The sequence below is a fragment of the Rhinolophus ferrumequinum genome, chromosome X (genome assembly GCF_004115265.2).
Source record: "Rhinolophus ferrumequinum isolate MPI-CBG mRhiFer1 chromosome X, mRhiFer1_v1.p, whole genome shotgun sequence".
Classification (NCBI taxonomy): domain Eukaryota; kingdom Metazoa; phylum Chordata; class Mammalia; order Chiroptera; family Rhinolophidae; genus Rhinolophus; species Rhinolophus ferrumequinum.
In genome coordinates this window covers 605473-617858 of record NC_046284.1, presented here as the reverse complement: position 1 = coordinate 617858, position 12386 = coordinate 605473, and the positions used below count along the sequence as shown (strand labels likewise).

General features: G+C 36.4%; 1 pseudogene; it reads left to right on the top strand.

Annotated features, from left to right (window-relative positions):
• The first annotated feature begins 8212 nt into the window (after positions 1-8212).
• Positions 8213-8905, top strand: LOC117023773 (dnaJ homolog subfamily B member 6-like; annotated as a pseudogene).
• Positions 8906-12386: the final 3481 nt, after the last annotated feature.

The following is a 12386-nucleotide window of genomic DNA, read 5'->3' as shown; positions in this document are numbered from 1 at the left end:
CTAATGAATTATTCCCACACAAATGGAAAGACCATTCACCAAAAAAAGGATAATCTCTTTAACAAAAGGTGCTGAAACCGTTGGAGCACCACATATACAAACTGTGTGAACACATATCTTACTCATTATATACAAATATTCATTAAAATGAGTCACAGAGAACGTAGATGACACCTAAAAGGAAACATGTATTTTTAGAAACAGCACTGATGGCACGATGTTAATGCTAATCAACAACTTTGTTTCTTAAAGGAGTATGGCAGTTTTTTTAAAAACAGACTATCTTTCAGTGTAGTTTTAGGTTCATAGCAAAATTGAGAGAATTTCCAATATACCCCTTACACCCCCCACACACACACACACACATACACGGCCTCCCCCATTATCAACATTTCCCACCACAGTGGTACGTTGGCTCCTGATGGACCCTACATTGACACATCATCATCCAAAATCCCTAGTTTACACGAGGGTTCATGTCGTGAGCGGGATGTAGCTATCAAAGGAGCAGTCTCACACACATGTGTCTTTCCACAATGCCAGACTTCATTAGAATAAAGCCATGGATCTAGTCCTACTGACTCGGTTTCCCACGGGCATTAACCAGGGCTCTGGCCAGAGGATAGCCTCCAGTAGTCCAGGTAGAGCAGATTCACACAAGAGGGTCACACAGGTTTGCAAGCGATAGGGTTAGGCCAGGCAAACAGGGTCTTAGGAAAGAAGGATGAGAGAGAGTCCGGTGTCCAGCAAGAGTCCCTATGGCGATGGGGTGCGGAGCGTCAGGCATCAGGCCAGGCTGGTGAGACAGTCAGGAGGTGAGGCTTCAAGGGCTCCGTCTAGGACGAGTGCAGGTGTGGGTGTCAGCTCATCGGCTGAGGCCTGAGCGAGGAGCCGTCAGTGAGCTCTGATCGTATGCTGGAGACTGGGTGTGGTGCCCCCATCTGCAGTCTAATAAAGCATCCAAGTGGTCACACTCCACCCTGCATCTGGAGTTAACTGGTTAGGGCGTTCACTGAACACACCTTTCACGGGATGCTGTGGCATGATTGTCACCTTGTGACTGACAGCTATCAGAGTCATAATGCTGTATACAGGTCACTTGGTGGTGTGCCTTCTGTGGGTTTGGACAAATGTATAATGACGTGTCCACTATTAGAGTATCATACAGAGTATCTGCTCTAAAAGCCCTCTGTGTTCTGCCTATTTGTCCCCCCTCCCCCCAACTTCTGGCAACAACTGATCTTTTTGCTGTCTCCATAGTTGTGTCTTGAATGATTTTTTTTTAATCTTTTCTACTTTCTGTTTGCACCTTAGTTTGCGTTGTTTTGATTGGCCTGTGTTCCAGTTCCCTGATTCTTCATTTGTGTTGAGTCTACTTATGAGCCCATTAAAGGCATTTCTGCCATTTTCATTTGATTGTAGTTTCCATCTCTCTTCAGATATTACCTGTGTGACCTTACCTGTCGCCTATGTTTTTAACATATCCTAGTCATTTTAAATTATCTGTTCCCACATCGCCTATCTGACTCTGGTTTTGAAGATTGCATGCTTTTCAGATTGTTTTTTGTCCCTTTGTTTTTGTATGGATTATAATTTTTGTTGCAAGTCAGACATGCTGTATGTAAGATAGATCCTGAAGTAAATATTTTATATTCTTTCAGAAAATCATTTTTCCTTTGTCTAGGCTGTTTTGGAAGCTTGTTACTGTGCTTTCTACACCAGGGGCTTTGGACCGTGTAATGACACTTTGTGTGGCCCTACTTGGCTTTGTGGGTCCCCCACTACCCCACTTGTGGGTCCCCCCCACAGAGGGTCTCTCTCCTTCAACTCTCCTGTGTGTGATTCTGACTTGACTTGATGCTTGTTAGCCTGTGGTTGGAGAAGAACGAGGGGCGGGGAGGAGGCATTCTCTGCTGTTCTGATGAAGACTGAATCTGCGACTTGCGGTGTGGCCTTGTCGTCCTGCACCTTCAGATGTAGTGCTGTTCCCAGCCGGTATTGCTTTTTATTGTTATTATTAAATTGATTGGTGTGACAATGGTTAGTAAAGTTACATAGGTTTCAAGTGTACATCTCTATAACCCTCATCTATATATCGCATTGTGTGCTCACCACCCAGAGTCAGCCAGCAGGCTTTTTTGTTCCTGCTGTAGGCTAAAGCTTTCTTTCTCTCCTTACCCACAGGTGGCTGCTTTCCACCAGTGTCCCCACACTGTGCACTGAGGCTTTTGTTTCTGACGGGAAGGAGGCCTGCTGGTAATTTTGCTCTGCCCTCTATTCCTCTCCCCAGTGCTTCAGGCTGCAGGTTTTCTCTAAGAACTTTTTTTTGGCTCAGAGAAATAGGAGTGATGTATCCGGGCAGAACTGCAGCCTCAGTTGCTCCTCCCCTCCCCCCACATAGCCCCAGGGGAATTTTTTTCTGCTTTCTTTCTTGTTGTTGGTAAAGACTGCAGGTGAATGACTGCAACCCAACCCCCTTTTTGAAACCCAGAGGGGCTTCTCATTCTCCTGGTAGCCCACCCACACTTGGCCTTTAGCAATTTATTGACGAATTTTTAGTTAATCCTTCCTACCTGCTTTTAGCTTTTATATGACTTTCTGTGACATTTGGTCCAGTAATTAAATGCTCAGATTCCGTTTTTCTCTGCAGGCACCTTCTTTTCTCTAAATTTCTGTATAATCTTTTGCCCAATGACTTCATTGCTAGGGTCAAGAAAATCATCAGTTTGCAGTTGTCAAGACCTTTTCTTCTCTTAAGGGATGTAGTGATGCTGTTTCTCGCTTTCTATGTGTCTGCTTTGCCGTCTGTTATTTTTGTTTCTGTTTCTCCTTTTTGCATTATTTGAACGTTTTTTATTCCATTTTAATGTTCTTTTAAATGTTCTTTTGATTATATCTCAAATTTGTTTTGTTTTACTGTAGGGGTTATAATATTACATACCTTGCAGTCACTTAACAGTTTATATAGATTTCATGTCTTAGCATGTCAAGTAAAATGTAAGCCTTTCCGTTCACATAGATCTCTTTATGCTTCCCCATTGATTTTGTAATAACTTACCATGTGTTTCATATTTATATGTTTTGAAAGCCCACCAGACTGTGTTAAGATTTCTCCTTTTGAGAGTCACTTAAAGAGGAGGGAAATAGTCCTTTATATTTATTCATTTACCGATTCTGTTGCTCTTCATTCCTAAGGAAACCAGCTTCCCCTGGATATCCTGTACCTTCAGAGTAAAGAAGGCTTTATCATTTCATCTCAACTGTGCTTGAGATTAATCCTCTTTGTTTCTCTTCATCTCAGGGTATATTCAGTTCACCTTCATTCCTGAAGGACATTTTTACTTTATTAAGAGCTGTTAGGTGATGGCTTTTCTTCTTTCATCACTTAAAAGATGTTTTTCTACCATCTTTGTCTCCATGGTTTTTGATGAGAAATTTGCAGTTGTTTGAATCCTTGTTTCCCTGTATAAAATGGTGTTTTTTTGGTTTTTTTTTTTGTAGCTGCTTTCAATTTTATTTATTTATTTTGTATTTTTGGCTTTTAGCAGTTTGACTGATAGTTCTGGATGTGTATTTCTATCGGTTTATCTTGTTTGGGTTTGCTGAGAGAGGTGATATGTGATTTTATCTTTTATCAAATTTAGGAAGTTTTTGGTTGATATTCCTACAAACATTTTTTCCTCATTCTGGCACTCTTGATGACTTGTATGCTAGACATTTTGATGTTGTCCCGTAGTTCCAAAAGCTCTGTTTGTTTTCTTTCACCTTTTTTTGTTGTTGCTCAGATTTGCTAATTTATAGTGATCTGTCTTCAAATTCAATGGCTCTTTTTTCCTGCCTCCATTCTGTTACTGAGATCTCAAGTGAATTTTTTAATTGCAGATGTCATTTTTAGTTCAAATTTTTAATTTGGTTTTTTTAAACGTTGTATTGAGGTACAATATATCATAGAAATTACCCATTGTACATGCACAATTCATTTATTTTTAGTAAATTTGTATAGTGTGCAGCCATCACCACAATCTAGTTTTAGGACATTTCATTATTTCTACAAATTTCCTCAAGCCTGTTATACTCAGTCCTGTCCCATTCTCTGTACCAGGCTACCGCTGATCTCAACAAAAAATGAGCCTTTTCTGAATATTTCATATAAATGAAATGTGATATTTACTCTATTGAATTTCATCTCTTTCACTTATTAAAGTGTTTTTGAGGTTTATCCTTGTGGTGGCATATATCAGTATTTTATTTCCTTTTTAGAAGTGAATATTACTCAATTTTATAGATATACATCGGTTTTCTTTCCTCATTTAGCACTCAACAGAAAGTTGAATTCTTTCCCTTCTTTCCTTCTTGGCTATTATTAATAAATGCTGCTATGTCCTTTGACATTGATGTAAATATCCTTGTATGTTTTCATTTCTCTTGTATAGATTCTTTGGAGTTGAATAGCTGGGTTACAGGGTATGTGTTTATTTAGCTTTTAAAGAAACTGCTGAACTGTTTTCCAAAGTGGCTGTACTAGTTCACATTCCCACCTGCAGTATTTGAGAGTTCACGTTTGTCTACATCCTCAGCATCACTCCTTACTGCCTGTCTTTTTTTATTATAACTACTTAGTTTGCATGAAGTCGTATTTCATTGTGACTTTATTTAGCATTTCCTTAAACTCTAATGAGGTTGAGCATCTTTTCATTTGCTTATTGTTCATTTATATGTATTGGGGATAGCATATGAGTCTTTTCTCCATTTCAGATTTTTTTGTTACTGTAAGAGTTCTTTATATACAGAGGGTGCCAAAAAAATGTATACACATTTTAAGAAAGGAAAAAACTGTATTAAAATTGTAATACTCAATGTATACCTATAACCAAAGATAAATACAAGTCACGTTTGACTTCTGGAATGACAAGAGGTGCTCAAAGTGGTTACCCTCAGCGTAATTTGTTAAGTTTTTTCCTTAAGCAGTAGTTCGCCATAATCAGAAATGTCTGGATGCTGATGGTAACCACTTTGAGCACCTCTTGTAATTGCAGAAGTCAAACGTGACTTGTATTCATCTGTTTTTTTAATTGGTACATATTATTACAATTTTAATACATTCTTTCTTAAATTGTGTATACATTTTTGTGGCACCCTCTGTATATATATATGACACAAGTCCTTTATCAGAAACATGGTCTACAAGTATTTTTTCCCCACTGCATGGCTTTTCATTTGCTATAATGTCCACCTAGCGTTAAAATTTTTAATTTTGGTCAAAGTCCAGTATATCAGTTATTTCTGTATCTAATCTTTCATCAGTGCTATACTATCTTCATTGTTGTAGCTTTTATGCAAGTTTTAAAATATGGTAATGAAATATCTACTTTGTTGTTTTTTAAAATTGTTTTGGGTATTCTGCATCCCTTGGATTTAGGCTCTGCTTGCCATTTTTTACAAAAAAAAAAAGCCTGCGGGGATTTGGTATGGATTGCATTGACTTTATAGATCAGATTGGTGAGAGTTGTCTTCATAATAATATCGCATCTTCCAATCCATGAACATATATTTCCATATATTTCTTTCCATTTATACATGTCCTTCAATTTCTCCAAGCAATATTTTGTAGTTTAGTTTTTAATAAATCTTTTGTTAAATTTATTCTTAAATGTTTTATTCCTTTGATGCTATTCAAAATAGTGTTCTCTTAATTTCATTTTTAGAAAATGTATTGCTATTTATAGAAATACAATTGATTTGGGGGCTTTAATTCTTGTGTCCTATTGCTCCCTAGACTTCTTTGTTAGTTGTAGTTTTGTTATGGATTCCTTAGGATTTTCTAAATGTAGGATCATATCACCTGCAAATAAGGACATTTTACTTCCTCTTTTTCTATCGCATTTTCTTTATATTTCCCCTGTATTTACTGCCTAGGGACTCCTGTAATATTGCACAGAAGTGGAAATCGGCATCCTTATCTTCATTCCTTCAGGTGAAAGCATTTAGTCTTTTACCATAAAGCATAATACTGTGTTTCCCCCAAAATAAGACCGGGTCTTATAAATTTTTGCTCCAAAAGATCCATTGGGGCATATGTTCAGGGAATGTCATCCTGAAAAATCATGCTAGGGCTTATTTTCCGGTTAGGTCTTATTTTCAGGGAAACACGGTAGTAGCTGTAGGGTTTTGTTTTGTAGATTTCCTTTGTTAGGTTAAATCACTCTTTTCATTCTGAGTTTTTTTGAAAGTTTCATTCTTGAAGAATGGGCTTTGAATTTAGTGAAGTGCCATTATTGTGTTCATTGAAGGGATTATATGGTTTTTCTTTTTGAATTTGATATATGAACTACATTGATTGGTTTTTGAATTATGAAATAGGCCTGCAATTCTGGGATAAATCCTATTTTGTCAAGATACATTATCCTATTTATATATTGCTGGATTAGATTTGCTACAATATTGTTAAGAATTGTTACTTTTACTTTCATGAGGGAGATTAGTTTGTAGTTTTTCTTACAATATTTTTGTGAGGTTTTAGTATTGATGTAGGATATTTTCTTTGTGCTGGGATCGTGTCCCATGAAACTGAAGAATGGAAGCACATACCAAGGAGAGGCGAGGAGTTTTTTTAAAAAGAGGATAGTTTATTGAAAGCAAAGGGTCAGAGCTCCCGAGCGGGAGGGTGTCTCGAATGGGGGTGCTCAGTGACTGAGGCAAAAGTTTTTACTTTTATACCTTCCCTTGCCCGTTTGGGGAAGGGGGCTGGAGCCTTCTAATGGAATTCGGCCATCAGGTTTGTCCTGTTTGCCCACCTTAAAGGAATTAACTAACCCATTCCTATCAGATCTGCTCCTTTGTCTGGCCAAAAGGGATTTATGAGATAATTTATTAACCTCAGGGCGCATTCTCATATCTTTGTCCTGGAGTGAAGGAGATATTCCAGAACCTGGAGTTTCAGGATATGGCTGCCTTTTGCTAATTTCACCAGGGATCTTTCCTGTCTGCCTAACAACTTGCTAACTAACCTGTCTCAGTATTAGAATGATTCATTAAAATGAGTTGGAAAGTAATACCTCTTAAGTTTTCTGAAATAATGTTTGTAGAATCTGTATTATTTCATCCTTATATGTTTGGTAGAATTCACCAGTGAATCTGTCTTGGCCTAATGTTTCCTTTTTTGGAAGAATTTAAACCTTAAATTCAATGTCTTAACTGATATAGGAGTATTCAAGTTTTTTATATATATATATTTTTTTTTTCTTTTTTGAGTTAGCTTTGATAGTTTCCATCTTTTAAGGAATTTTCCCATTTCATTTCAGTCATTGAGTTTATTGACATAAGGTTATTCATAAAATTACTTATCATTTGTTTCGTATCTTTATACTCTCTGGTGGTGTCACCTTTCTCATTTGTGGTAATATCTTGCTTTCTCTCTGTTTCCTGATCATCCTGGCTAGAGGTTTATCAATTTTATTAATCTTTAAGATCCACATTTTGGTTTCATTGATTTTCTTTATTACTTTATATTTATTTCATTGATTTGGGATCTGGTTTTTTTTTTTTCTGCTTGCTTTTAGTTTAATTTGCTCTTTTTCTAGTTAACAGCCTTTTATATAGGCTCTTAGAAAGCTAGAAATAGAGGAAAAATTCCTCAAAACATGATAAAAGGCATTTATGAAAAACCCCCAGTTAACATCATATTCAATGATGAAGGACTGAAAATTTTACCCCTAATTTCACTAATAAGTAAAGATTGCCCATTTCCACCATTTTCTGTTTAATGTTTTACTGGAAGTAAAAGCTAAAGCTAGTTAGACAAGGGAAAAAGAAAGCATCAGCATTGGAAATGAAGGGGTAAAGCTATATCTGTTCACAGATTATATGATCTACTTTTTAGAAAATCCAAAGAATTCACAAGAGAGCTACTAGAACTAAAAAATAAATTCTTCAAATTTGCAGGCTACAAATCAACTAATAAAAATCAGTTGTACTTCTGTACACCAGGAACAAACGATCCAAAAATGAAATTAAGAATGTAATTTCTTTTCTAATGATACCTAAAAAGTTAAATCTGAGGAGAGAAAGAAAAGCACGAGGAGCCATTTCCTCTACTGCTGTTGCCAGCATAGCCATTCCAGAGCCAAGGGGAGACCTGGCCTGCTACCGTGCCACTCTTCCTTCATGTCGCCTACTGCTTCATCCTCGGACTTGTTCCATAGCCTCTTAAAACATGGTGGAGTGCTATGAAGTTCTAGGCATGTAGAGACGTGACTCAGCAGAGGATATCAAAAAGGCATATTGGAAACTGGCACTGAAGTGGCATCCCGATAAAACAGAATAAAAAAGAAGCAGAGAGAAAATTCAAACAAGTAGCTGAGGTGTATGAGGTGTTATCAGAAAATAGGACATCTATGACAGATAGGCAAAGAAGGGTTCAATGGTGGAGGTGGAGGTTGAGATCATTTTGTCCATCCATTTGTTTGGCTTCACATTCCATAACCCAGATAGTGTCTTCAGGGAATTTTTTTCATAGAACAGACATTCAACTTCCAATGAAGACCCATTAGAGAATTTTTTTGGGAATCAAAAGGGTCCCCATGGAAGCAGGAGCCAGGGCAGAGGATCATTTTCCTCTGCTTTCAGTGAATTTCCATCTTCTGGAGGCAGGTTCTCTTTTGATACAGGATTGACTGCCTTCAATTCACTAGGATGTGAAAGCCTCACTTCATTCTCTTCTACATCATTTAGTAGAAGTGGGATGGGCAACTTCAAATCTATACCAACCTCTACTAAAATAGTTAATGGCAGACAAATCTTTACAAAGAGATTGTCAAGATGGTCAAGAAAGTGTAGAAGTTGAAGATGTCCAAAGTCCTTAATGATAAATGGCAAGGAGCAGCTGCTGCACTTGCATAACAAGTAATTCAATGCACAGATTAAATAGAAGTGTTAAACTATAAGAAGCACCATTTGAGGATTAATAGGAATATTTTTTGAGGATTTTGAAGAACTCAACTTTCAGTATAACTATACCTAAATTATTCATAAACAGCTCATTGGAGCCCCTAGTTCTCATTGACTTGAGTTTATTGTTGGAACCACATACCAGTACCTTTTTTTTCATATTTAAAATTGTTGTAAATTTCTCTGTGCACATTGCTTTTTTTTTTTTTTTTAATTTGTTGGGGTGACAATTGTTAGTAAAATTACATAGATTTCAGGTGTGCAATTCTGTATCACATCATCTATAAATTACATTATGTGTTCACCATCCAGAGTCAGTTCTCCTTCCATCACCACATATTTGATCCCCCTTACCCTCATCTCCCACCCCCCAACCCCCTTACCCTCTGGTAACCACTAAGTTACGTTCCCCAGATTAATTTTCAAACCCCGTGGCCATCTTGTGGTTACTGATTGTTGAATCCCCTCACCTTCCCCTTTACCCCCACACATTGCTTTTTTATTAAATGTTTTCCAAGATGGCCATGACTCTTGTACACTAACACTAGCACGGACGTGCTTGTCTGTTGTGTTTGAAATGTGAGCCAAGTAGTGTCAGCCTGCTGTGAAGTTAGCATTGCCAGGATGAATCTTCCACGAAAATAATTTCAGGTTTTTTTGTTGTTGTTATTTTAGTATTTAGTAGTCTAAGATATTAAGCATCAATGGTAATATGTTTCTAATTTAATATAAATTCAGGATGTGTGTGAATGCTGTCAATGTAGTAAGTTTTGACAGTTGTTTAAATATGTAATTTTAAGCTTAGTTTTAAAAATGTAAAGCTGGTAAACTGGGTCTTTGTTGTTTGCTTAAAAAGAATAAAAGAAATGTGAATCTGGTATATATTGCTGAAAGAAGTTAAAGCGCACCTAAATAAATGCAAAGACATCTTATGTTCATGGATTGGGAGATTTAATATTGTTGAGATGAATACCACCCAAAACAAAATGATTTACAGGTTTAATACAATCCTTATCAGAATTCCAATGACTTTTTTTTGTAAAAGTAGACAAACCCATCCTCAAATTCATGTGAAATATCGAGACCTATATTAGCAAAAACAGCCTTAAAAAATATTAATAAATTTGGAGGACTTGCAATTCCAAGCTTCAAAATTTACTACAAAGCTACAGTAAGCAAAACGCTATGGTACTGATATTTCAGATATATAGACCAATGGCATAGGATATAAAGCTCAGAAATAAACCATCATATATATGATTGATTGATTTTTGACAAAGGTGCCATGACCATTTAATGGGGAAAGGACAGTGTTTTCACAAATGATGCCTGGAGAACTGGATATTCACATGCAAAAGAATAAAATCATACCCGTAACTTGTACCATATGCAAAAACTAACTCAAAATGGATCAACGACCTGAAATTATAAGATGAAATTATAAAGTCTCTTAGAAAAAAACCACTGCACAAAATCCTAATGAAATTGGATTTAGTGATGATTTCATGAATGACACCAAACGCACAAGAAACAAATGAAAAACTAAATTGGGCTTCATGAAAATTAAGAAATTTTGTGTATCAAAGGAAATTATGAATAAAGCAGAAAGACAACCTAAAAAAATAAGCTAGAATATTTTCAAACTAGGTATCTGATAAGAGATTAATATTTAGAATTTATAAAGAATACCTAAAGCTCAACAACAAAAAGAAAAACAAAACAATTCAAAATTAGGCAAAGGACTTAAATATACATTTCTCCAAAGAAGACATACAAGTTGCCAGTAAGCTCATGGAAAGATGTTCAACATATTAGTCATTAGGGAAATAAAAACCACAATGACATACCATTTCACACATACAAATGTACCTGTAATTAAAAAAATAAGTGTTGGCAAAGGTATGGAGAATTTGGAAGCCTTGTGAATTGATGGTGGGAATTTAAAAGGGTGCAGTTGCTGTGTAAAACGGTTTAACAATTTCTCAAAAGTTTCAACATAAAACTACCGTAAGACACAACGATTCCACTCCTAGGTATAAATCCAAAAAAGTTGAAAAAAGGGATTCAATCATTAATTTGTACAGTGTTCACAGCAGCATTATTCACAATATCCAAACATTGGAAACAACCCAAGTGTCAATCAAGATATGAATGGATAAACAATATGTGGTATATATGTACAATGGAACATCATTAAGTTTTGATATGTGATATAACATGGATGAACTTTGAAGACATTGTACTTAGTGAAATAAACCAGAAGCAGATGATAAATGCTGTATCCTTTCACTTTTCTGACATAGCTAAAATAGGCAAATTCATAGAGACAGAAAGTAGAATAAAGTTTACCAGAAACTGAGGGCTGTGGGAAGAGAGCAAGTTTTTGTTTAGTGAGTACAGTTTTTGTTGGGATTATGAAAACATTTTGGATATTGATTTTGTGTTGATATTTATAGAACATTGTGAATGTGTTTGGTGCCACTGAATTGTGCACTTACAAATTGTTAAAATAACAAAAATATGCATATTTTACCACAATAACAAAATGGAGGAGAAATTAAGGAATTTCAGAAACTCAGAATTTGTCACTAGTAGACATGCCCTTCTGCTAAACTGGAAATGCTAAACTGACAGGATACTAGACAGTAATCCAACTCCATATGAAGACATGACAACAGGAAAGGTAGCTAAATATTTAAATTTAAAAGCTAGTATTCTATTTTTGGCTTTTAACCCTTTTTTCCCTGTATGAACTAAAAAGCAGTTGGTAAAAGGAATACTGAGAAATCTTTGTTAATGGGGATACCACATAAAGATGGATTTTGTGGCAATGATAGCATGTAGCTGGGAGAGTAATGGAGGGGTATGTGCGTGCTCCATTTGCTCAACACACAGGGGCCAGACTAATAAAGAAAACCCCCGTAGACATTCCCATTCAAAACAGGGAGAAAATGAGAGGCCAAAGGAATAGGTAGGAATTCTGAAATCCAGACAGGAAAATTGGGGGAGTTCCTTGATTAGGACTCAGCTCCATTTCTGCCAAGGAATAATTCTGCAGGGCTCTTGGTCCCTGTCAGAATCGCCCTTCCTTTTATACGGTAGCTAGCCTGTGTTTTCAACTGTGTTGTTTTTGTAGCCTGCTCTCTGCTCGTAGGTTTTGGCAGCTCAAAGTCTTTTTTTTCTTGTGTTTCTGTCTCTCAGTGAAAGTTGATGGTGTGTTTGGAATTATAATTCTTTTAAAATCGTTTTTGGTCTCCTAGAATAAACACTACTCCCTGAAATCTCTTCCAATTAAGCTTTTCTTTAGCCTGGTCTTCTGTTGGGAGGGTTGTAAATAAAGTTTTTGTGTTTCTTATTAGCCATATTGTTTGAAGCTCAGGCACACACTTAAATTCTTTAAAGTGTCTTTTGTTCGACTTAACATTCTGAGGCACAACATT